Here is a 25815-nt window from a genome sequence, read left to right as displayed (position 1 = left end):
CTTAAGCTAATAGTGGAACATTAACAGGAGATCGGTAATAGTTAGTAAGGAAATAAGATATGTATGTCTAGCCCAGGTAAACTTATCAGATTCTGCTTCCTTTATTATCTTGTTAAGTTCGTGCCCTTTTATCTATATAAGTAAGATAGTTGTGTCTTGCATGGTGCTCACATTATCTGGGTGTATTAGCAGAACGCTTTGCTAATAAAACATAAGGGTCTGACAAATTGTGAGTCCTAAGTCTGACTTTGACAATAGTCTGTAAGATGTTCTTTTTATTTTAAAGGACATTATTGACTTAAAAATTGCTTTGTTCTCCAAAAAATTGTTTTATCTATTATCATTACAAGTATCTCTTAAGAGTGCCATAACTGATATTAGAGAAGATGAAATATTTACCACTATATTTTCCGTGTGTTTACTTTATGCATTTGACAGTGTTTTGTGTTTAGATTGTTTCCTTTGTAGAGTTGGTTTCCCCTGTTGTGTATTGTGCATTTTTTCACACAGCAACTAAGGGCAGAAAAACATCTTAAAAATAGGAAAATGTGGTTGTAAAACCACAAACAGCGGCAGAGGGAATGCAGCGCAGATATATTACCTGCAACTTTAAGCCTTTGGGTGCTATCCTAACATAAATAATTAATAACACTTTTAACTGGCTAGCTTTCATATCAATGGTTTAACCACACATCTTTACGCAGCCTCATTATCCATTTCCTTTTCCTTGCATTCTTCTTGTTCAGAATTGTAATCTTTGTCTTGTAATTATACAATAGAATCTTCTGGCACTTTCCAGCCTTGTACCACTCTTATGGATGATAATACTTCCCATCTACCCCCTCCAGGCACCTTACTCAGTATGGGCTGGTCTACACTACAAAGTTAGATTGATGCAAGGCAGCTTACGTCAACCTAGTTGTGCATGTGTCTACACTTAACACCACCTCCCCGAGCGGCGTAAGCCATGGCGGATGTAGTTAGCTTAACGCAGCGTGAGTGTAGACGCTGCATTACTTATGTTGACCCTAACTGTCTTCCGGCAGCTGTACCACAATTCCCAACACTGACTTCTCTGATTACCACTGTGAACTCAACTGCCCAGGGGTCACAGAAACTGAAAGCATCCTCCTCCCCTTTAAAGTCCTACAGATTTTTGAAATTCCTTTTTCTGATTGCCTGGCTTGAGTGCAACTACCCAGCTGACCATGAGAGCTACACACTTCAGACATGCTCCTGCCTGGAGGAGACAGAAGATATTGGATCTCCTGGGTCTGTGGGGAGAAGAGGCTGTGCCCTGAACCAGCTGAAGTGTACCAGGTAATATATGCCAGCACCTGAAAAATAAAACATGGTACTATAAAATAGTAGCAAAATAATGGATTATGGTAAATACCCATAGAAAAATGAAAACAAATAATAGGAGCCCAGTAAAAACAGGGCACCTTAATCACAAAAGAAAATAAAAATCTGAATTAAAAAGGGGATAACCTCACTATAAATTTACAATTAAAAAAGGGTTGGTGGGAATTATATAAAATAAATCAAAACGTATGTTGGTATCAAAAGGAAAAAGGCAATGGAGTAATAAATAACTTGGCCTATAAACCATGAAATATAATGTACCCATAAAAATGTAACTCATTTCCAATATAAACAATATCAATGGCACCCTCAAATAACTAAAACCTTTCTAACTCACCCTAGATTAACATCACCAATTTAAGGGAAATAGAGTGGAATAATACAAATTCGGATATAAGAATACATCCTAATCGAGGCACACTAAACCAAATAGAGTGGTCAACTAGACGAATAATATCTGTAAAAGGCACACTTGTTCAAAAATATAGAATTGTTGAAAAAGCGGTGAAACGAAATCTCAAATGTGTACTTGGCATAATGTTGTATGTCAAGTAACAGCATGGAATGGAATTAAATGGGCAACATTATTTTAAATGTCTGGAACTGCAGCATTATTCCTTGAATATTTCTGTTTTGAATATCAGCTGTGTAAGCCAGGGGTTGGCAACCTTTCAGAAGTGGTGTGCCGAGTCTTCATTTATTCACTCTAATTTAAGGTTTTGCGTGCCAGTAATACATTTTAATGTTTTTAGAAGGGCTCTTTCTATAAGTCTATAATATATAACTAAACTATTGTTGTATGTAAAGTAAACAAGGTTTTCAAAATGTTTAAGAAGCTTCATTTAAAATTAAATTAAAATGCTGATCTTACGCCGCCAGCCTGCTCAGCTCACTGCCAGCCTGGGGTTCTGTTCACCTAGGCCAGCAGTGGGCTGAGTGGGGCCTGTGGCCAGGGTGCTGGCTGGCAAGGGGCCCAGAGCTGGGATCCCAGACCTGGGTGGGGGATTCAGGGGTCAGGGCAGAGGGCTGGGGGTTCAGGGCAGAAGGCTGGATGTCTAAGGGGGTTCAGGGGTCAGGGCAGAGGGCTGGGTATGTGTGTGGGGGGGGGTTCAGGGCAGAAGGCTGGGTGTGTTTGGGGGTTCAGAGGTCAGGGCAGAGGGCAGTGGGACTGTAGGACAGAAGGCTGGGTGTGGGGGGCGTTTGGGGGTCAGGGCAGAAGGCTGGGTGTGTGTGGGGGTTCAGGGCAGAGGGATGGGGACTATGGGGGTGCAGGGCAGAAGGCTGGGTGTGTTGGGGGGTTCAGAGGTCAGGGCAGAGGCCAGTGGGGGTGTGTGAGGGTTCAGGGGTCAGAGCAGAGGGCTGGGGTGCTCGGCTCATGGGTGTGTTCCCAGCCCCCTGCCCTGAGCAGCTCATGGCAGGGGGCTGGAAGGGGTATGCCCTGTTCCACCCCCTCCCCAAGGCCCCGTCCCTACCTCTTCTCGGCCTCCTCTACAGAGCAGCAAGCACGCTGCCACTCTTCCCCCCGCCACCTCACAAGGGCCATCAACGGGTTGGCACAGGAAAGGAGAGGAGGAGGGGCAGGAAAGCAGCATGGTGGGGGAAGAAGCGAGGGAGGGAGGAAGTTTGGCTGCCGCAGGACTAAGCTTTTGCCTCCTGCCCCTGCAGGGGAAAGTGGTGGGTGTGGGGGCTGAGAGAGGCTGGGGGCCGGGACCGCGGCAGGCAACAGCGTGCCACTCAATATCGGCTTGTGTGCTGTGTTTGGCACATGTGCCATAGGTTGCCGACCCCTGGTGTAAGTAATATAAAAAAACCAAGCTTTGCAAAAAACGTATAAAATTGAGTTGTTAAATTATCCTACTAAAAATCATAAGATAATGCAAGTTTTATAAAAACCAAGGAAGAAGACACATGCTCTAATAGTTAATGTACAAATTGCGGGTTTGATTGATGTGATATTACAATTATCTTTGGTAACTGAATATCGAATGGGGGACTGTTGGGATGGTGGCAAATTGGTGTGGCTATTCTGAATGAATGGTGTGAGAACATGGCTTGACATGACTGAACTGCGAAAAAGGATTCTGGGAAGAGAGGTGAAACTGACTGGCTCCAGGCTGCGTGTATGATCAATACTGATCTTTGAGTCAGCAAATATGTCCACCTGAAAGAAAACAACATGTATAGAACATCCTGAGTGGAGCATGGGCTGATGGGGGCATTTTGACCCTGTTGAAAGACATCACACGGGGGGCTGAAGTGAATGAATGATAAGGGAGTGAATGTGGAGTAATTTTCAGTTGGCACCACTCTGCAATTTCCTCCTAAAGTATTAATTAGGTAAAAATTAGTAACCACATGCCCATTGGGCATGCTTTTAAGACATGTGACCTCTTTGAGGAAAAAGAGTATAAAAATCAAGCAAATTAAATTACTGTTGGGATTCCTTAATTAACGCTTAAAGAAGCAACACTGCTAAACAGAGTAGGCAAAACTCTGCTCTGTGGGTTCGAGTAGAACTGTGAAGCAGAGAGGTCTCAAGGCAACCAAGGCTTGCTTCGGGGGAATCCGAGACAGACTCGAGAGCTAAAAAAACAGACAAACAGAAAAAAAGCCATCAATAAAATTGGTAAACACCTTCTCTGTTTGCCAAACAGAAGCTGCAGGAGGCTAGCATGGGGCCTGTTGGTGTATGTTTGTAAAACAAGACTCGTTAAGGGGACTGTATAGCTCTTAATGTCTAACATAGGAGTTATGTACTTAATATAACCCTTTACCATTTGTGTAATTCCTTCTCAATAAACTGCTGTGTATTAAAGAACTGTGAAATTTTTCACTGATATAACAGTAATCTGTTCCACCTGGAGCCTGTAAAAATCCATTTCAGGAGTAGTAATGCCCCCTGGTGTCAACACCCCACAAAGTCATGAGACCATCTCATCAGTCGCTTCCTGGCGCTAGCTAAGATAGCTATGCATCACACCAAAGGGGGATGCTGGATGGGGGGTACTCTGTGATGTGGGGCCTATTTCCAGTCCCTTGTCAAATCATATCTCCAGGCAGAGTTTCTCTGAACAGTGTCCACTGACTCATTAGATGCTTTGAGGAGCAGTGGGCACTGTTTGGAGTTCTCCGCTCAGTGTCCCCTTCTGGTTACCTGATTTTTAACCTTTAACCTCACTCTGATTCCTTTTTTCTCCGTTGCTGTCCCAAGTAATCACTTGTGGCCTAGTTCCTCCCCCACAGGTGTGGGGGCTGGCCGTTAGCTGTGGGTAGGTTTAGAGCAGGGGTGGGCAAACTTTTTGGCCCAAGCAGGGGCGGCTCTAGATATTTTGCTGCTCCAAGCACAGCAGGCAGGCTGCCTTCGGCGGCTTGCCTGTGGGAGGTCCCCAGTCCCGCGGATTTGGCGGCACGCCTGCGGGAGGTCCGCTGAAGCTGCGGCACCAGCGGACCCTCCGCAGGCATGCTGCAGAAGGCAACCTGCCTGCCGCCCTCGCGGTGACCGGCAGGGTGCCCCCCCATGGCTTGCCACCCCAGGCATGCGCTTGGTGTGCTGGTGCCTGGAGCCACACCGGGCCCAAGGGCCACATCTAGGTATGGAGATTGTATGGTGGGCCATGAATGCTCACGAAATTGGGGTTGGGGTGCAGGGCTCTGGCTGGGGGTGCGGGCTCTGGGATGGGGCCAGAAATCAGGCTTTAAGGGTGCAGGAGGCCTCTGGGCTAGGGCAGGGGATTGGTGTGCGGGCGGTGGTGAGGAGGAGGCTCTATCTGGAGGTGCAGCCTCTGGAGTGGGGTTGGGGATGATGGATTTGGGGTGTAGGAGGGTGCTCCAGGTTGGGACCAAGGGGTTCGGAGGGGGATCAGAGCTTCCCCGGGGCTTGGGGTATAGGGGGTGACAGTTCTGGCTGGGGGTGCGGGCTCTGGGGTGGGGCCAGAAATGAGGAGTTCAGGGTGCGGGAGGGGGTTCTGGGCTGGGGCAGGGGGTTGGGGCATGGGAGGGGGTCAGGAATGCAGGCTCCACGTGGCACTTACCTCAAGCAGCTCCCGGAAGCAGCAGCATGTTCCTCCTCCGGCTCCTATGAAGAAGTGCAGTCAGGAGGCTCTGCGCACTGCCCCATTCGCAGGCGCCACCCCTGCAGCTCCCATTAGCCGCAGGTCCCAGCCAATGGGAGCTGCAGGGGTGAGGGCAGCGCGTGGAGCCCCCTGGCTGCCCCTAAACATAGGAACCAGAGGGGGGTCATGCTGCTGCTTCCAGGAGCCTCGGCACATGTAAGCAGAGCAGCCTCTGACCCTGTTCCCCGGCTGGGGAGCAGGATCAGGGCAAGCCTCAGACCCTGCTCCCTAGCAGGAACTCGAGGGCCGGATTAAATCATCTGGAGGACCAGATGTGGCCCGTGGGCTGTAGTTTGCCCACCCTGGTCAAGAGAGACCCCCCTATCCCAGCAGCAGCAGTAACACTAGGATTTTACAGTATGTTGGTAGCTAACACATTGGAAAATCATTCCTATTTTTCTTAGTGTAGACATGGCCTAAGTGTAGACATGGCCAATCTAGGGTTTGCACCAATTAAGTTAACCAGAACGGACTAATTGCAACTAACAATAGAGTTAGCAACTCTACCTCTCTTGATTGTATTACTACATCTTCTAGCACAATTAAATTAATGAAAATTCAAAAGATATGTCCTGCTATTTTTGGGATGGAAATCCCTGTAATTGAAAATGTATCTACACATTTATCCAACGTTCTTTCCCCTGCATCAGGCAGCAGGCTTGCTCATGCTCAACTGGCAGGACTGGCTGGATTGCAGTGGAGTCAAAGCAAGTCCTGGCCCACTGCACAGCTGGAGGTCCCCCATACTTTTTCTCCTCTTCCTCATCCACCACCTCTTTCTCCTCGCTGTTCACAGTAGGGGCCTGTGACTCAGGGTCCTCAGACTAACACGGCTACCCCTCTGATACTTGAGGGTCCTCAGAGTTTTCCTCAGTGCTGTTGGGGGTGGTGGTAGGGTCTCTGCTGAGTATAGCATGCAGCTCTTTGTAAAAGTGGCAGATCTGCAGCTCAGCATTGGATTGATTGTTGGCCTTCCTGACCTTCTGGTGTGCCTGCCATAGCTCCTTGGCTTTCATGTAGCACTGTTGCTGGTCCCTGTCATACCCCTCCTCCTGCATAAAAACATAAGAATGGCCATACTGGGTCAGACCAAAGTTTCATCCAGCCCAGTATCCTGTCTACCAACAGTGCCCAATGCCAGGTGCCCCAGAGGGAGTGAACCTAACAGGTAATGATCAAGTGATCTCTCTCCTGCCATCCATCTCCAACCTCTGACAAACAGAGTCTATTTTATAGACTTGTGTTTTATTTTTCAGGTGCTGGCATATATTACCTGGTACACTTTTTGATTTTTTTTATTAGCTATACCGGAAAGGAAATGAACGCACTGGTGTATATTATATGTATGCACTTGCACCTTTCAGGTATCTTGGAATGACTGATTAATATAAGAATAATAACTTAATACCCAGTTAAGTGTATAGGGCCAAATTTTTTTTTTTACTTTGTTCCAAGATATTTTTTTAATGTTCTTCCAAGATTTCCCAGCCTTTTATACACAATTTTTTTAAGGACAATTTTGAGTGAATTTTTTTTTAATTAACAATGTTTAAAACACTTTTTTTCAATAGTTTAATTAATTTTATTACAGAACATCCCATTTTTTGGTTCATGATTTTTTGTTTTGTTTTTCACTATGTGCTGATTATATTAAGTATTTTGTTGTAAGAAAGTTGAAGGGTATGTTTGTGTTCATTTTGGATAAAATGTGGTTTGCAGGGTGCTTATGCCTACGGAAGCATGCTGTGGCTCACCAGCCTAGGAACATTCTAGAGAAGGCCAGAGGGAGGGGGTTGAGCTCAGCATGTGGAATGGAGAACTATGACCATGTGATAAACAAACCCATATATGGAAAGGTTAACTCTGATTGGTTAGAGGTTCTTGTTATGTAAGTTATGATGTAACTTGTTATATAAGTGCCATGTGCTATAAAATAGCAAGGGGAAGGGTTCTTTGCTGGAGGGACTCTGCCTGATTTTTTGTACTGGGGGCTCTCCTGTGCACATATTGAATAAAGCTTTGTTGAATTGAATTGAATCGCATTGAATTGAATCGCATCGCATCGAAGTCCCTTGATTCTACCCAGCATCAGACTCACTGGGAACCACAAAATCCCACCAGAGTCTATGTGAATTTTGACTTTTGCATAAATACTGTGAGTGCCTTAGTTTTCCTGTGTCTTGCACCAATGCTTAGGTGTAGGGACAAGGGTGTGTGACTTGCTAAGACCCTTGGAGGCAGGTAAGGCTACTTCAGTGGCCTGTATGTAAGCTAAGTATAGACGCTGTTCTTCATAACCTAAAACCTAGGCGCAGGGATGCCTCGGTTTTAGGTTGCTTTGCTCAGAAAGTGAGCCAAAGACCAGGAGGAGGGGTAATGGGTATGTTGGAGGTTGGGTTGCGAGAAGCTGTGCAGTCTGTGGTTGGGAGAGAGGCGGGGAGTCTAAGATGGACTTGACTAAAACTTACTGATTCCTGTGCCAACAAGTCCGTTTTACATTGTGTACCTGTTAATAAATAAAGCCTCATTTTACAATGTTGTTTGAGAGTTACAGCTGACAATGTAGTTGAAGCGCAGGGCCCTTTGGCTTCCCCAGGTGGACTCACTGCAGGGATGCCAAATCCCTCAAGATCAGACACAGGAAGGCCAAGGCCATTTAGGGTTTTTTTCCCCCCTAGTAACAGTGTGAGGGGAGGCATGCCTCACCAGGGTTTTGACTGGCTTTTTAGAGAGCAGTTTTAGAGTATTAGCCTGGTGACTCTGTGACAGACTGTTGATTATTCACTTCTTAGGGACTAAGATTACAGAATTTTTAAATTTAGATTTGTTGTATGTATTTATGTATGCGTGTGTATGTATATACACACACACACACACACACACACAATGATTGCAATCTGGAATTAACCATTTTATAGGTTTAGGAACATTGTGATGTTCTTATATTGATTGATTACATTACCCATGTTTATCCTCCTATATATTACATCAGGGGCGGTTCTAGACATTTTGCCACCCCAAGCACGGCAGCATGCTGCGGGGGACGCTCTGCCGGTCGCCGGTCCTGCGACTCCGGTGGACCTTCCGCAGGCGTGACAGTGGACCCTCCACCAAAGCCGCGGGACCAGCGGACCCTCCGCAGGCATGCCGCCAAAGGCAACCTGCCTGCCACCCTCCCGGCGACCGGCAGAGCGCCCCCTGTGGCACGCTGCCCCAAGCACACGCTTGGCGTGCTGGGGTCTAGAGCCGCCTCTGTATTACATATTGTCCCCATATGAGGTATGGCATCTTAAAGCACATTTCTGTAAGGGTACTTTTGTTTGGACACTTTAAATACAGATTTATTACCATACCTCAGTAAACATGTGTTCTGCGTGCACCAATTACATTTTTATTGACACGTTTATATTTTCAGTGATGCTATACAATTTTACAGTTGATTATATATTTGACTGGAATTTTAGTTTTATTTTAAAACCAAGCTCCTTGAATTATATATTATTGAGGTGCTTTTTTCAATAGTGTTGGTGTGTCTGAGGGAGTTCTTTATGTGGTGTATGTGGATCCCACAATTCCCCAATTTTGGTATTAATTGCTTGGGATACGTTGGCCCCCATGCATGTGCATCATTTGTTACACTTGAGGTCCCTAAATACCTTTTGTTAGTTCGATTATATTCCCTTTTAACTACTGAAGGGTTGTTGTTGTTGTTGTTGTTTTTTTTTGGACCATCTACCAGCCTCTGGAAGGTGGCGGGTGCATTTCGCAACCTGAAAGGAAGTACATTAAATTCATACACCCCCGCATGGGTGATGAATGCTGACCTTTCCTTGGCAGGTTCATCTAGTGGTACTTGCCAGTACCCCTTGGTTAAGTCTATTGTAGATATGAATTGGGCACATCCCAACTTCTCCAATAGCTCATCGGTGCGTGGCATTGGATAGTTGTCTGGACGAGTTACCGCATTTAGCTTACGGTAGTCCACGCAAAAGCGTATTTCCCCATCTGGTTTGGGTACCACAACCACTGGAGATGCCCATGCACTGGTAGATGAGCGGATTATACCCATCTGTAGCATGTTTTGGATCTCCCGTTCTATAACAGCTTGGGCATGAGGAGACACCCGGTAGGGTGGGGTTCTAATTGGGTGAGCATTACCTGTGTCAATGGAGTGGTATGCCCGTTCAGTCCATCCTGGGGTGGCTGAGAACAATGTGGCAAAGCTAGTGCACAGCTCCTTGATTTGTTGCCACTGCAGATGTTCCAGGGTTGTGGAGAGGTTCACCTCTTCCACGCCACCGTCTTTATTGCCTTCGTAGTAGACACTATCAGGCCACTCAGTGTCATCTCCTCCCTGGACAGTAAACTGACAAGCCTGTAAGTCTCTGGAATAAAAGGGCTTGAGAGAATTAACATGGTAAACTTTGGGCTTTAGAGAGGAATTTGGAAATGCTATGAGGTAGTTAACAGCTCCCAGGCGCTCTTGGACCGTGAATGGCCCTTCCCATGATGCTTCCATTTTATGGGCCTGTTGCGCCTTCAAGACCATAACCTGGTCTCCTACCTTGAAGGAACGCTCTCTGGTATGTTTGTCATACCAGGCCTTTTGCTCTTTTTGAGCATCCTTTAGGTTTTCTTTAGCAAGGGCTAAAGAGTGTCGGAGGGTGTTTTGTAGATTGCTTACAAAGTCCAGAATGTTAGTCCCTGGAAAGGCGTAAACCCCTCCCATTGCTGCTTCACCAACTGTAATGGCCCCTTAACCTCGTGGCCATACACAAGTTCAAACGGTGAAAACCCTAAATTGGGATGTGGTACAGCCCTGTAGGCAAAAAGCAACTGCTGCAACACTAGGTCCCAATTATTGGAGTGTTCATTGACGAATTTATGTATCATGGCCCCCAAAGTTCCATTAAACCTTTCGACTAGGCCATTGGTTTGATGGTGGTAAGGGGTGGCAACCAAGTGATTCACCCCATGAGTTTCCCACAGTTCTTTCATGGTTCCTGCCAAGAAATTAGATCCTGAATCTGTAAGGATGTCTGAGGGCCAACCTACCCTGGCAAAAATGTCTGTTAGGGCCTGGCACACAGCGTTAGCCTTGGTGTTGCCTAGAGCTACTGCTTCCGGCCATCGGGTAGCAAAGTCCACAAAATTCAGTATGTACTGCTTTCCTCTGGGTGTCTTTTTTGGGAAAGGACCCAGAATATCCACAGCTACTTGCTGAAATGGGACCTCAATTATGGGGAGTGGCTGGAGAGGGGCCTTGACCTGGTCTTGAGGTTTTCCCACTTTTTGGCACACCCCACAAGACTGGACATACTTGGCAACGTCCTTGCCCATCCCCTCCCAGTGGAAGGACTTCCCCAACCGGTCTTTGGTTCTGTTCACCCCAGCATGGCCACTAAGATGATCATGGGCTAAGCTTAAGAGCTTTTCCTGGTACCTAGCTGGAACCACTAACTGTTTTTGTGGATGCCAGTCTTCCTGGTGTCCACCAGAAAGAGTCTCCTTATATAAAAGTCCTTGTTCTACAACAAACCGGGATTGATTAGAAGAGCTGAGAGGCGGTGGGGTGCTCCGTGCCGCCGCCCAAGCTTTCTGAAGGCTGTCATCTGCTTCCTGCTCAGTCTGGAACTGTTTCCTTGAAGCTGGAGACACCAGTTCTTCCTTAGACTGTGGACTTGGGCTTGGTCCCTCTGGAAGCGATGTAGGTGATGGGGTTGTTTCCGTTGCTGGTGAGCCGCTTTCCGCTGGTGCACCAGGTGGTATTTCAGGCTCTGGCTGAGCCTCTTGGGTATGGTTGTCTGCTGCTTCTGCCAGTTCAGGCTCGCTGGCGCCCTCTGGCGTTGGGGTTGAAGATGGGTTTGCAAGCACTGGCTCAGAGCTGGCAACGGTTCTGGTGCTGGCTGCTTTCCCAGTTCCTGGTCTGGGACTGGAGGCACTGTGGCTGTTTCAGTTGTTGGCATGGGATCCGGGTCCACTACTTCTGTCTGGGTCTCTAGTAACACAGATGAGGCCTCTGTGGACGGCTCAGGAACAGGAATGGGTCGGGAAGCTTGCCTGGTTTGGCTGCGTGTAATCATTCCCACTCTCTTGGCCCGCTTCACCTGGTTGGCCAAGTCTTCCCCCAGCAGCATGGGGATGGGATAATTGTTATAGACTGCAAAAGTCCACATTCCTGACCAGCCTTTGTACTGGACAGGCAGTTCAGCTGTAGGCAAGTCTACAGCTTTTGACATGAAGGGGTAAATGGTCACTTGGGCCTTTGGGTTGATGAATTTGGGGTCCACGAAGGATTGGTGGATAGCTGACACTTGTGCCCCTGTGTCTCTCCATGCAGTAACCTCTTTCCGCCAACTCTCAAATTTTCCCTTCGCTCCAAGGGTATTTGAGAGGCATCTGGGCCTGGGGATCTTTGGTGTGATGGTGGTGTAATGAACTGCACCTCGGTTGGGGTTCTTTGGGCAGCTGGCCTTTATATGTCCCAGTTCATTACACTTAAAGCATCTTCCAGCTGACTGGTCACTAGGTCGAGGTGGGTTACTGGAGACTGGTGAGGTGGGAGAATAGGTAGTCTGTGCTTTTCCTTGGGTTGTAGGTGGGGTCTTTGGCTGCCCTCGGTTGTAGGGTTTATTGTCGGGGTGCCCCCTGGGGTATTTGTTCCCCTTGACAGTAGGTTTTTTCTTTTCTGCCACTTTCATCCATTTGGCTCCAATCTCCCCTGCCTCGATTACCATTTTGGGTTTTCCATCTAGGATGTACCTCTCTATTTCCTCAGGAATACCATCTAAGAACTGCTCCATTTGTATCAGGAAGTGCAGCTCGTCCAGATTGTTAACCTTTGTTCCTGATATCCAGGCCTCATAATTCTTTGCAATGTGGTAGGCGTGTCGGGGGAATGACACATCTGGTTTCCATTTTAGGGTTCTAAACTGCCGACGGGCATGTTCAGGTGTTATCCCCATTCTGTATCTGGCCTTGGTTCGAAAAAGTTTATAATCGTTCATGTTCTCCTTAGGCATGTCAGCCGCCACCTCTGCTAAGGGTCCACTGAGCTGTGGCCTCAGTTCGACCACGTACTGGTCTTCAGAGATGCTATACCCAAGGCAGGCCCTTTCAAAATTTTCTAAGAAGGCCTCAGTGTCATCACCTGCCTTGTAGGTAGGAAATTTCTTGTGATGTGGAACAATCATTGGCGCAGGGTTGTTAGGATTGGCTGGAGCATCCTGCCTGGCCCGCGCCAAGTCCATTTCATGCTTTCTCTCTTTTTCCCTCTCTTCACTCTGTTTTTGTTGTTTTTCCAGTTCTTTTTGTTGTTTTTCCATTTCTTGGTGGTGTTTCTCCCTCTCTCGTTGGTGGGCTGCATCTTTGGCTTCTTGTTCTCTTTTATGGGCTGCCTCTTTGGCTGCTTGTTCTCTTTTGTAGGCTGCCAGTTTGATGTTTTCTTCCCTCTCTTTCAGCTCCACCTCTTTCTCCCATTTGTAGCCTGTGGTCTGCTTCTTTGATTTGTTTCTCTGCATCCCTTTTTGCCCTGGAAGTCATGGTTCCTGTTTTCTTGTGTTGGGGTGCCCTCTGGTGTTTATTGTCTGAACTGCTGGCTCTCTGTCATCTCCTGGGATTGGCTTAGCAACAGAGTGTTTTTTTTAAGTCCTTTCTCGATAACTTAGAAACAAAAACACTTTTAATTTGCATATGTGTTCTGCTGGAGTTTCTGTTGACTCACAGTTGGAGTTCTATTGTTTAATAAAGACCCTCGTTAAACCTTAATGGCTCTGCCTGAGGCAATCTCTATGCACAGCCAGAACAGAGCAAGGAAAAAAAAAATCTCTGGCTGTAGTTTTGAAAACCCTCTCTCTGCTACAAGCAGCTAGCAGATAAAAAGAAATATAATAATCTTACTGGCTTTTGGATTCTTATCTTTCCCACATGCTGCCACCATGTCATAGTATAATTCCCAAATCTGAACCTTAGCATCCAAAATATGGGTACTAGCATGAATTTTCCTAAGCTTAATTACCAGCTTAGATCTGATAGGCTGCCACCAATCAGGACTTAGGTAGAGCGCCTGATAGACTCTGGTCTCCCCAAACCTTCCCTGGTGACCCCAAGACCCAAATTCCTTGAGTCTCACAGCAAAGGGAAATAAACCATTCCCTCCCCCGCTGTTTACCTCCTCCCAGATCTTTCCCGCCCTGGGTACACTAGGAGATCACCGTGATTCAATTCCTTGAATCACCACATAGAGAGGAATGATACCTTTCCCCCAGAGGCAATCCAGATTCAAGCTCCGTGAATTTAAACCAAAGAGGAAATTTACCTTTCCCTCCCTGCTCTCGTTCCCTTCTCCCCACCAATTCCATGGTAAATACAGACTCAGTTCCTTTGAGCCTTAACTAGGAGAAAAAAAATTAGACAGGTCTTCAAAGCAAAACTTTTAATAAAAAAGAAAGAAAAAAATAAAAGGTTTATCTCTGCAATTTAGATGGTAAAAAGTTAAAGGGTCTTTTAGCTTATAGAAAATGGATAAACAGCCTTATCCAGAAAAAATACAATTTAAACTATTTCCAGCAAACTACACATTTGCAAATACAGAAAAACAATGTAAAAGCCTATATTGTCTTTCTACCGTTGTACTTACAAATTGGAAACAGAAGATTAGAGAGCCTGGAGATTCGTGTGGTCACTCTCAGAGCCCAGAGAGAAAACAGCCCAAGAACAAAGAACTCACACCCAAACTTCCCTCCACCCAGATTTGAAAGTATCTTGTCTCCTGATTGGTCCTCTGGTCAGGTGTTGCAGGTCACTGTTTGTTAATCCTTTACAGGTGAAAGAGACATTAACCCTTAGCTATCTGTTTATGACAACCCTCCACCAAAGCCGCGGGACCAGTGGACCCTCCGCAGGCATGCCGCCAAAGGCAACCTGCCTGCCGCCCTCCCGGCGACCGGCAGAGCGCCCCCTGCGGCACGCTGCCCCAAGCATGCGCTTGGCGTGCTGGGGTCTGGAGCCGCCCCTATATTACATATTGTCCCCATATGAGGTATGGCATCTTAAAGCACATTTCTGTAAGGGTACTTTTGTTTGGACACTTTAAATACAGATTTATTACCATACCTCAGTAAACATGTGTTCTGTGTGCACCAATTACATTTTTATTGACACGTTTATATTTTCAGTGATGCTATACAATTTTACAGTTGATTATATATTTGACTGGAATTTTAGTTTTATTTTAAAACCAAGCTCCTTGAATTATATATTATTGGGGTGCTTTTTTCAATAGTGTTGGTGTGTCTGAGGGAGTTCTTTATGTGGTGTATGTGGATCCCACAATTCCCCAATTTTGGTATTAATTGCTTGGGATACGTTGGCCCCCATGCATGTGCATCATTTGTTACACTTGAGGTCCCTAAATACCTTTTGTTAGTTCGATTATATTCCCTTTTAACTACTGAAGCTTTTTTTTTTTTTTTTTAAGTTTCTTACCACTCTTTTGTTAATATCTTGGATGTTAATCCCTGTACCCACACAGAAATACATGTTTTATTTGGTACATGAAATGTCCAAATTTTCTGAGTGTCTTTTATGGCCTCAAACGGAATGACAGATTTTGTTACCATAGGGTGCCAGATTTTCCCCTCTTCCACATTCTTCCTTTTTATTATCTCCTTTACCGGGTTTAGCAACTCGATATTCCTTTATTGAGTTGTAGAGAGTTTTTATACTGGAAAATCAGTTGTCTGGAGAGAAATTTTTTTAATTTCCTTTTACTTTACTTGCTTTTAGCCTTTTTTCCTCCTTTTGTTCCTAGTGAAATAAATGCTGCTAGAGTAAACATTATCAGGGAAACATCTCTAACATGACTTTTATATGGGACTTTTTGCAGAGGTTGGCTTCAAGTTGTTGCCCACAGTAAGGTTTACTCTGGCTAGGACTTTGATTAATTTTGCTCCGTTATTTATCCCAATACTGGAATTTAGACTTTCCAAAAGCTCTTTTAAAACTTCCCGCTTCTTAGAGAATTAAGCCTGGAGGCTGTTTTCAGATTTTGAGATTTTTCTATACTGAGAGTATATTAAAAGCAGGAAGCCTACTACACAACCAGTGAGACCTCTGGGTGGTTAAGGTTTTCTTAGCACCTTGGAACACCCAAGAAGAATAAACCCAAAATAGGAGAACTAAAGAAATTTGCATTTATTTTTACAGTTAAGAAATTATAGTAAAGATTAGTTTACTAGATTTTTTGGAGAGGATTAACAAGAATATAGACAAGGTGATTTCGTGAATATAGACAGGTTTCAGAGTAGCAGCCGAGTTAGTCTGTATCCACAAAAAGAACAGGAGTATTTGTGGCACTTTAGAGACTAACAAATTTGTTTGAGCATAACCTTTCGAAAGTACTCCTATTCTTTCAGTGAATATAGTGTACTCAGATTTTCAGAAAGTCTTTGAACCTTTACTGAAAGTTTTTTGGCAAGGTGGGCTGTTATAGGATGAGAGAAAGTTCTTTATGGATCAATAACTGGTTAAAAGATAAGAGACAAAAGGCAAAAATAACTGGTTAGTGTTTAGAATGGAGAGAGGTAAACAGTGACATTTCCAGGGGTCTGTACTGGGAAAAGGCAGTACTGTTAGATAAATAAATGATCTGTATCTATCTATCTATCTTATCTATCTAAAAAGCAAACAATGAAGTGGCAAAAATTAGCAGATGATACAAAACTTTAAGATAGTCAAGTCCAAAACAGACTTTAAAGCATTGTAAAAGTCACAAAACTGGGTGACTAGGCAGATGAAATTTAATGCTGACAAATGCAAAGTAATGCATGTTGGAAAAACATAATTCCAACTATACATATAAAAGAATGAGGTCTAAATTAGCTGCTACCCCTCCCCCCCCAAAAAAAGAGGTTCTGGAATTACTGTGTATAGATCCCTAAAAACATTCACTTAATGTGCAACAGCCATAACTATAATAATTGGAAATATACCTGTCTCCTAGAACTGGAAGGCACCTTGAAAGGTCATTGAGTCCAGCCCCCTGCCTTCACTAGCAGGACCAAGTACTGATTTTTGCTCCAGATCCCTAAGTGGCCCCCTCAAGGACTGAACTCACCAGCCTGGGTTCAACAGGGTAACACTCAAACCACTGAGCTATCCCTCCTCCATAACTGAAAACAAACAAAAAAACCCAGAAAATAAAGCAGCAAAAATAATCAGGGGTCTGGAACAACTTTATATAAAAAAAGGTTAACAAGACTGGGACTTTCCAACTTGGAAAATAGATAACTTTGTTGAGAAAGTACATAAGAAAGTGTTATTTACTTCTTGTTTTTATAACACAAGAACAAGGGTTACCAATAAGATTAAAATAAACAAAAATAAATAAACACAGGAAAATTAACCTGTGGAACTTCCTGTCAGAAAATGTTGTAAAGGCCAAGATTATAACAAGCTGTTTTTTGTTGTAAAAGAAAGGGATAAATGTATAGAGGCTATTAGCCAAGATGGGCGGGGTAGTGTCCCTGACCTCTGTTTGCCAGAAGCTGGGAATGGGCTGCAATGATCATTGCCTGGCATTGGTCATTGTGAAAAGACAGGACGCTGGGCTAGATGGACCTTTAGTTTGACCCAGATGTTTTTATGCTTGTGCCCCTAAGAAGGATGCTCACTGTACTGAAATTTGAGAAACTTAACAATTTTCTGGCTTATTTTTCACATGGAATCCAGTGGCACAGACAGGTCTAGTAATTCCATCACCAACAAGCCATAGCAAATTTCACAGCATACTTCTTGATTAACCTGCAAAAGCATAAGCATACAAAACAAAAACAAAACACACAAGGCCTCTGACTGGGCTTTATAGGTTAGCACATAGTGTGCATTTATTTCTGGAAATTGTTATATCAAGTCCCTTGACAAGTATAATTGGATTTGATCAGAATGTTTGTACACGTCTCCATCCGGAGTGGTTACTAAAACTGCCACGGGACTGGCCATATACTTAACTGTTAACTGGAAAGGGTTTCCCTTCTATAGGGTTTATTTTACTTTTGTTTACCAATTCTTAAGCGTTACTGTGTTTTCTATTTTTTATGGATATTTTAATTATTCCCTTGGCTCTTACTTTTGTTTGTGTTGTTTTTTCTGTCCAAATGTTTTCCAATGTGTGCATTAAATTTGCTACCCAGGCATTTGGATTTTTGGTGTTAACAGGAACTCAGGAGTTCTTATAATTTAGCCTGTTGTTAATTCAAAGAGGCTAATAACATAACAAAGAAACAATTAACAGATAACAAATTTAGTACAGAGAACCATTTAGCCCTGACCACTGCTCTGGCCATTATAGTTAGAAGGTTGGCTATAACAGGGATAAGAGTTACAATTATATTTTTATAGTATAATCATGGGATGTCATCTGCCATGTGGTTTCTGTGCAAGCCAGATTGGGGAGTTAAAGTGTCAAAGCCCCTTGTGCTTTTAGATCTTGCAACAGTTTTTTTTATATGGGGAACAGCTTCTGCTGGATAGGAATGCTGAGGAGCTGGCTTTACACATTTTTTTTCACTATTTTACCACTGCCTTTTCTTTCTAGCCCAAACCATGAGAAATTCCTTTATCCACTTATTGTCTGGCAATTCCACAGCTGCCATAGCTTTACAGGCTCACTTTCTTAATCCTTCTGAAATAACCTGGTCATTTACAGTCTCTTTCTTCTCAACCAGCCTTTCCGAAAAATTAATCATTCACATTTCCTGTTGTATCATATCTACTTTTAATATAGCGTTTTCATTTATGCTGTTACAAACCACTGTATTTATTTAAAATTTAGTTTGATCCACTACCCACGACAGTTGTTTTAATACCTAAAGTTCCCTTTGCTCCTGTATTAATTAATGCCAGCAACCATTATATGTTTCCTTCTGTCCCCTCTTCCACGTAAGATTTACCAATTGTATGAGGCTGTAATTTGGCTACTAACATTTACCTTTGGGGGCAGGGGTTGCTAAGGGCAAGACATTTTTACTGAAATGTGGAGCCACCCTGACAGGGAGTTGCCAATTTCATCTGAGCCAATGTGGGGATAACAAGCCATAAGAACTCACCCACAGATCTTCTGTACCTGTTCCCATGGTCTCAACAGCCTTAACTCCTGATTGCAGTGTTGACTGCCATCAAATCACTTAAAGCAGCTAGCAAAGTCTCCAGAGATTGCCCATTCAAATGAGCCATATTTGCCTCTCCTTCCTGAAGTTGAGCCCATAGCTGTGCTCACAATGATCCCCCACTAGACACTCCACGTCTCCTACCATACTGTCCTTGTCCTATTTCACTGCAACTACCACATCCCATATCAGTATGGTTAGAGCCATTATAGCCTGCTTGTTGGCTGTAGGAAGCCTTACTAATCACTTTCCGAGAAGAACTACCTGCTCCACTTACTATTCTTTCTGCCTCCTGAGCTGCTTTAATCAATTCAACCTGATCTAAATCCATCCAGGATCCTATGAACACCTTAGCAGGTTTCCTTAAACCACCACTGATCAAATCTGTCAGCTGTTTTTCCTCGATTTCAGCCAGAGAGCATACCAACAACAACCTAGTATAATAAGCCATAACAGATTCTCCTTCTTTCTGATCTATCAACAAAGCTTTCCTTCTCAATTCAGAGGGGGTCAAAGTATCGAGCGAGCCTCTGGATAACGCTGTCTCTGTCACCTCTGTTTAACTCTGCCAATGAAGCCGTTCCATTGGGCCAGCACAAGTTATCATCAGTTCTCTTAAATCTTCAAGATCTAAATGTTTTCTAACCATGTATTCCAACAGCCAAGACAAACATGTTCTCTTAGTCAAAGAGACCATTTGTTTAGTCAGTGCCTGTTTTTCAGTTTCAGTCAGAGGACAATTTACTTCCTCTTGTATTTGCCATGAAGGCTGAGGCATTTTTACTATCACTACTGGAGGCCCTGGAAGGGGCTCCTCTTCCTCTTCCACCTTTATATTTATTCTTTCCATACATGTATGGGTTAAAGCTGTTATCTGCTGAGCCTTGGTTACATTTTATGCTACAGCAGTTTGCAAGTCTCATTTCAGGCTTTCATTCTGCAATTTTAATTTTTTTCAATTCCTAGCCAAACTTTCTTGCACAACATCTCACTAACATTCCAAAACATCTTGCTCCTTTACAAGCTTATCTACAGAGCACATAGAATATCAGGGTTGGAAGGGACCTCAGGAGGTCATCTAGTCCAACCCCCTGTTCAAAGCAGGACCAATTCCCAAACAGATATTTTTTTACCCTAGTTCCCTAAATGGCTCCCTTAAGGATTGAACTCACAACCTTAGGTTTATTAGCAGACCAATGCTCAAACTACTGAGCTATCCCTGGTGTTTGGACTGTCATGGGAGTATAACAACCCATTTGATACCCCAATAGCAAGTTGTCCAAAACTTTCTCATGCAGTGTGGGGACTGCATCAGCCAGACATGGATCAGACCCCAAGCTTTTAAACACCTGTCTTAACAAACACTCATCAACCATACCTGGAGGCTTCGGAGCGTTCCCCTCGTCCTCCGGTTCAACAATCCTTCCCTGTCTGCTTTTGTGAAACATCATCAACTCCAAGCACGGATAATACAACCCTGCTCACTGGTATACTTATAGACTCATAGACTCATAGACTCTAGGACTGGAAGGGACCTCGAGAAGTCATCGAGTCCAGTCCCCTGCCCTCATGGCAGGACCAAATACTGTCTAGACCATCCCTAATAGACATTTATCTAACCTACTCTTAAATATCTCCAGAGATGGAGATTCCACAACTTCCCTAGGCAATCTATTCCAGTGTTTAACTACCCTGATGGTTAGGAACTTTTTCCTAATGTCCAGTCTAAATCTCCCTTGCTGCAGTTTAAGCCCATTGCTTCTTGTTCTATCATTGGAGGCTAAGGTGAACAAGTTTTCTCCCTCCTCCTGATGACACCCTTTTAGATACCTGAAAACTGCTATCATGTCCTCTCTCAGCCTTCTCTTTTCCAAACTAAACAAACCCAATTGTTTCAGCCTTCCTTCATAGGTCATGTTCTCAAGACCTTTAATCATTCTTGTTGCTCTTCTCTGGACCCTCTCCAATTTCTCCACATCTTTCTTGAAATGCGGTGCCCAGAACTGGACACAATACTCCAGTTGAGGCCTAACCAGCGCAGAGTAAAGCAGAAGAATGACTTCTCGTGTCTTGTTTACAACACACCTTTTAATGCATCCCAGAATCACGTTTCCTTTTTTTGCAACAGTATCACACTGTTGACTCATATTAAGCTTGTGGTCCACTATGAACCCTAGATCTCTTTCTGCCATACTCCTTCCTAGACAGTCTCTTCCCATTCTGTATGTGTGAAACTGATTGTTCCTTCCTAAGTGGAGCACTTTGCATTTATCTTTATTGAACTTCATCCTGTTTACCTCAGACCATTTCTCCAATTTGTCCAGATCATTTTGAATTTTGACCCTGTCCTCCAAAGCAGTTGCAATCCCTCCCAGTTTGGTATCATCTGCAAACTTAATAAGCATACTTTCTATGCCAACATCTAAATCGTTGATGAAGATATTGAACAGAGCCGGTCCCAAAACAGACCCCTGCAGAACCCCACTTGTTATACCTTTCCAGCAGGATTGGGAGCCATTAATAACTACTCTCTGAGTACGGTTATCCAGCCAGTTATGCACCCACCTTATAGTAGCCCCATCTAAATTGTACTTTCCTAGTTTATCTATAAGAATATCATGCGAGACTGTATCAAATGCCTTACTAAAGTCTAGGTATATCACATCCACCGCTTCTCCCTTATCCACAAGGCTCGTTATCCTATCAAAGAATGCTAGGACAACTTCCCTCTCTTCATACTATAACTAAATCTGGCCCCCGAGCTATAATCAATATAAGTCAAAACTGATTCAGAACAATATTCAAATTAGTAGATTAACACCAATGATTGAAGATACCAAGCTCTTAATGGGCAGCCAGTTCAGAAACAGTTTGATTCCGTTTAAAGACCTATTCACTTACAGGTTTCAGAGTGGTAGCTGTGTTAGTCTGTATCAGCAAAAACAACAAGGAGTCCTTATAGCACCTTAGAGACTAACAGATGTAAGCCGTCACCTACAGCCCCCAACTAAAACCTCTCCAGCGCATCATCAAGGATCAACAGCCTAACCTGAAGGATGATTCCTTACTCTTACAGACCTTGGGAGACAGGCCAGCCCTTGCTTACAGACAGCCCCCCAACCTGAAGCAAATACTCACCAGCAACTACACACCAAACAACAAAAACACTAACCCAAGAACCAATCCCTGCAACAAACCCTGTTGCCAATTCTGTCCGCATATCTATTCAAGGGACACCATCATAGGACCTAACAACATCAGCCACACCATCGGGGCTCATTCACCTGCACATCTATCAATGTGATATATGCCATCATGTGCCAGCAATGCCCCTCTGCCGTGTACATTGTCCAAACTGGACAGTCTCTACACCAGTGGTCTCCAACCTTTTCATCTGGCGGGCACCAGACGAAGGACCGGGGCGGCGGTAGAGCATCCACGGAAATGCTGTCGAATTTCAGCGGTGTTTCGGCGCCGGCAGCTCTCGATGACGTCACTTGCCGCTGCCAAGTGACGTCATTGAGAGGCGTCACTGCCGAAACACCGCAGAAATTCGGCAGTATTTCAGTGGATACTCCACTGCCGGCCAGGACATGGGCATATTTAGATGTCCCTGCGGGCGCCATGGCACCCACGGGCACAGCATTCGGGACCCCTGCTCTACACAAAAGAATAAATAGACACAAATCAGACATCAAGAATTGTAACATTCAAAAACCAATAGGAGAGCACTTCAATCTCCCTGGACACACAATAACAGACTTAAAAGTGGCAATTCTTCAACAAAAAAACTTCAAAAACTTAAACGATTAACTGCAGAACTGGAATTAATTTGCAAACTGGACACAGTCAGATTAGGTCTGAATAAAGACTGGGAGTGGATGGGTCACTACAAAAAGTAATTTTCCCTCTGCTGATACTCACATCTTCTTGTCAACTGTTGGAAATGGGCAATGTCCACCTTGATTGAATTGGCCTCATTAGCACTACAAAAGTAATTTCCCCTCTCTTGATATTCACGCCTTCTTGTCCACTGTTGAGAATAGGCCACTTCCACCTCAATTGAATAGGCCTCGTTAACACTGACCTCCCACTTGGTAAGGCAACTCCCATCTTTTCATGTGCTGTAATATTTATACTGCTTACTGTATTTTTCACTCCGTGCATCTGATGAAGTGAGTTTTAGCTCACAAAAGCTTATGCCCAAATAAATGTGTTAGTCTCTAAGGCCTGGTCTACATTACGCGTTTAAACTGATTTTAGCAGCGTTAAACCGATTTAACACTGTACCCGTCCACACTACGAGGCCCTTTATATCGATATAAAGGGCTCTTTAAATCGGTTTCTGTACTCCTCCCTGATGAGAGAGGTAGCGCTAAAATCGGTATTACCATATCGGATTAGGGTTAGTGTGGCCGCAAATCGACGGTATTGGCCTCCGGGCGGTATCCCACAGTGCACCACTGTGACCGCTCTGGACAGCAATCTCAGCTCAGATACAGTGGCCAGGTAAACAGGAAAAGCCCCACGAAATTTTGATTTTCATTTCCTGTTTGCCCAGCATGGAGCTCTGATCAGCTCGGGTGGCAATGCAGTCCCAAATCCAAAAAGAGCTCCAGCATGGACCGTACGGGAGATACTGAATCTGATTGCTGTATGGGGAGACAAATCTGTTCTATCAAAGCTCCATTACAGAAGACGAAATGCCAAAGCATTTGAAAAAAAAATCTACAGGCTACACAGTGCTGCATGACAAGCGTAACGGAAAGTCAGAGACTCAAATGGACGCTCATGGTGGGAGGGAGGCGGTACTGAGGACTCCAGCTATCCCACAGTCCCCAGCAGTCTCCGAAAAGTATTTGCATTCTTGGTTGAGCTCCCAATGCCTGTAGTTCAAACACATTGTCCGGTGTGGTTCAGGGAATAGCTCGTCAATTTATCCCCCACCCCCACGTGAAAGAAAAGGGAAAGAAATCATTTCTTGACTTCTTTCAATGTCACCCTATGTCTACTGAATGCTGCTGGTAGACGCAATGCTGTAGCCGTGAAGAGAAGTATCTGCTCCGCTCCTCTCCCCTCCCCGGTGGCAGACGGTGCAGTAGGACTGGTAACCGTCCTTCTTATCAACTCGTGAGTGCTCCTGGCTGGCTTCAGGTGAGGCTGGCGGGGGCGCCTGGGTGAAAATAGGAATGACTCCCGGTCATTCCCAGTAGATGATACAGAACGGCTAGTAACCATCTTCATCATAGTAACTGAGGGCTGATCTTCAATCAGCCCCCTCCCTTTCATGTGAAAAGAAAAGATTCTGTACTGCCTGGACTATCATAGCAGTGGGATGCTGGGCTCCTCTGCCCCACACTGCTTAATGTCCTGCCTGGACTATCATAACACCAGGAGGCTGCCTCCCCCTCATTTTATGTCACTAAGAACTCAGTGTTTCTTATTCCTGCATTCTTTATTACTTCATGACACAAATGGGGGGGACACTGCCACGGTAGCCCAGGAAGGTTGGGGGAGGAGGGAACCAACGGGTGGGGTTGTTGCAGGGGCACCCCCCATGAATGCCATGTAGCTCATCATTTCTGCAGGAGCTGACACAGAGCAGCTGTACTCTCTGATACACTGCTTCTCTAGTACATTTGCCCCATATTCTAGGCAGGACTGACTCTATTTTTAGAAACCATAAAGGAGGGATTGACTCAGGGAGTCATTCCCAGTTTTGCTTTTGCGCCCCCGGCCAATCTCAGCCAGGGGCACCCATGATAGCAGCAGACAGCACAGAAGGACAGATAACTGTCCTCTCATTGCCAAATTACACTGGCAGCAGACGGTACAGAACCACTGGTAACCATCTCTGCTATCATGCAAAAGCAAATGAATGCTGCTGTGTAGTGCTGGAGTATCGCCTCTGTCCGTGGCATCCAGTACACATACGGTGACTGTAAAAAAAAAAGCTGAACGGGCTCCATGGTTGCCGTGCTATGGCGTCTGCCAGGGCAATCCAGGGAAAAAGGGCGCGAAATGATTGCCGTTGCTTTCCCGGAGGAAGGAATGACTGACGACATTTACCCAGAACCACCCGCGACAATGATTTTTGCCCCATCAGGCACTGGGCTCTCAACCCAGAATTCTAAGGGGTGGAGGAGACTGCAGGAACTACGGGATAGCTATGGAATAGCTACCCACAGTGCAATGCTCCGGAAATCGACGCTAGCCTGGGACCATGGACGCACACCGCCGAATTAATGTGCTTAGTGTGGCTGCGTGCACTCGACTTTATACAATCTGTTTTATAAAACCGGTTTATGTAAAATTGGAATAATCCCGTAGTGTAGATGTACCCTAAGGTGCCACAAGGACTCCTCGTTGTTTTTGTTTAGACAACAGTAAACTGTCCTCTGCTATCAAATGTTGACAGCAGGGGGCGCTACTACCCTTGAAATGGATCTTTACTGGCTCCCGGTGGAGCAGATGATTGTCATACCAGTGAAAAAGGTCCTCAGTAGTTATCTTCAATTCAGGGCAGTTTATTGAGAAGGAATTACACGAATGGTAAAGGGTTATATCAAGCACCTAATTCTTATGTTAGACGTTAAGAGCTATACATTCCCCTTAACAAGTCTTTCTTTCACAAGCATACACAAACAGATCCTGCACTAGCCTTACACAGTTTCTGCTTGGCAAACAGAGAAGATGGTTACCAGTTTTATAGATGGCTTCTTCTCTCCTTGTCTGTTCTTCTCAGCCCTCTGGTATGTCTCGGATTCCCTCAAAGCAAGGCCTTGGTTGCCTTGAGACCACTCTGCAGTAGTGTAGCTAGCGGGGTTCAGTGGAAGCAGCCGCTTCCACTCAGGGCAGCAGGTGCGGTAGTGACGCCTGCCAGCATGCGCTGCCAGCAGCACAGACGGAGGAGCCATGGGGCGGCAGGCCGGTGCGGAAGTGGCGCCTGCCGGACAGCTCTGGCAGCAGCACGGCTGGAGGAACCATGTGGGGGCGGCAGACATGGCCGGAGGAGTGAGGGGGCCGGCTCCTCAGCTCAGGGCTCGGCGGCCAAGTGCTCCCTGGCCCCCCCCACCTCTTGCTAATGCGATGGGCGGGGGGAGGCAAAAGGGCCCCTGCGCCTTTAAGGCTGCCTGGCTGGTGAGCCCTGCGTAGAATGCGCCCAGTGCTGG

At 45.1% G+C, this 25815-nt stretch overlaps 1 pseudogene; it reads right to left on the bottom strand.

Moving 5' to 3' along the window:
- Nucleotides 1–25815, bottom strand: part of LOC127058042 (maestro heat-like repeat-containing protein family member 1) — a 102330-nt pseudogene extending 76515 nt beyond the window's left edge.

This window comes from Gopherus flavomarginatus, chromosome 9, assembly GCF_025201925.1.
Source record: "Gopherus flavomarginatus isolate rGopFla2 chromosome 9, rGopFla2.mat.asm, whole genome shotgun sequence".
Lineage (NCBI taxonomy): Eukaryota > Metazoa > Chordata > Testudines > Testudinidae > Gopherus > Gopherus flavomarginatus.
The sequence above is the reverse complement of the archived record's forward strand: the minus strand, read 5'-3'. Positions and strand labels throughout refer to the sequence as shown.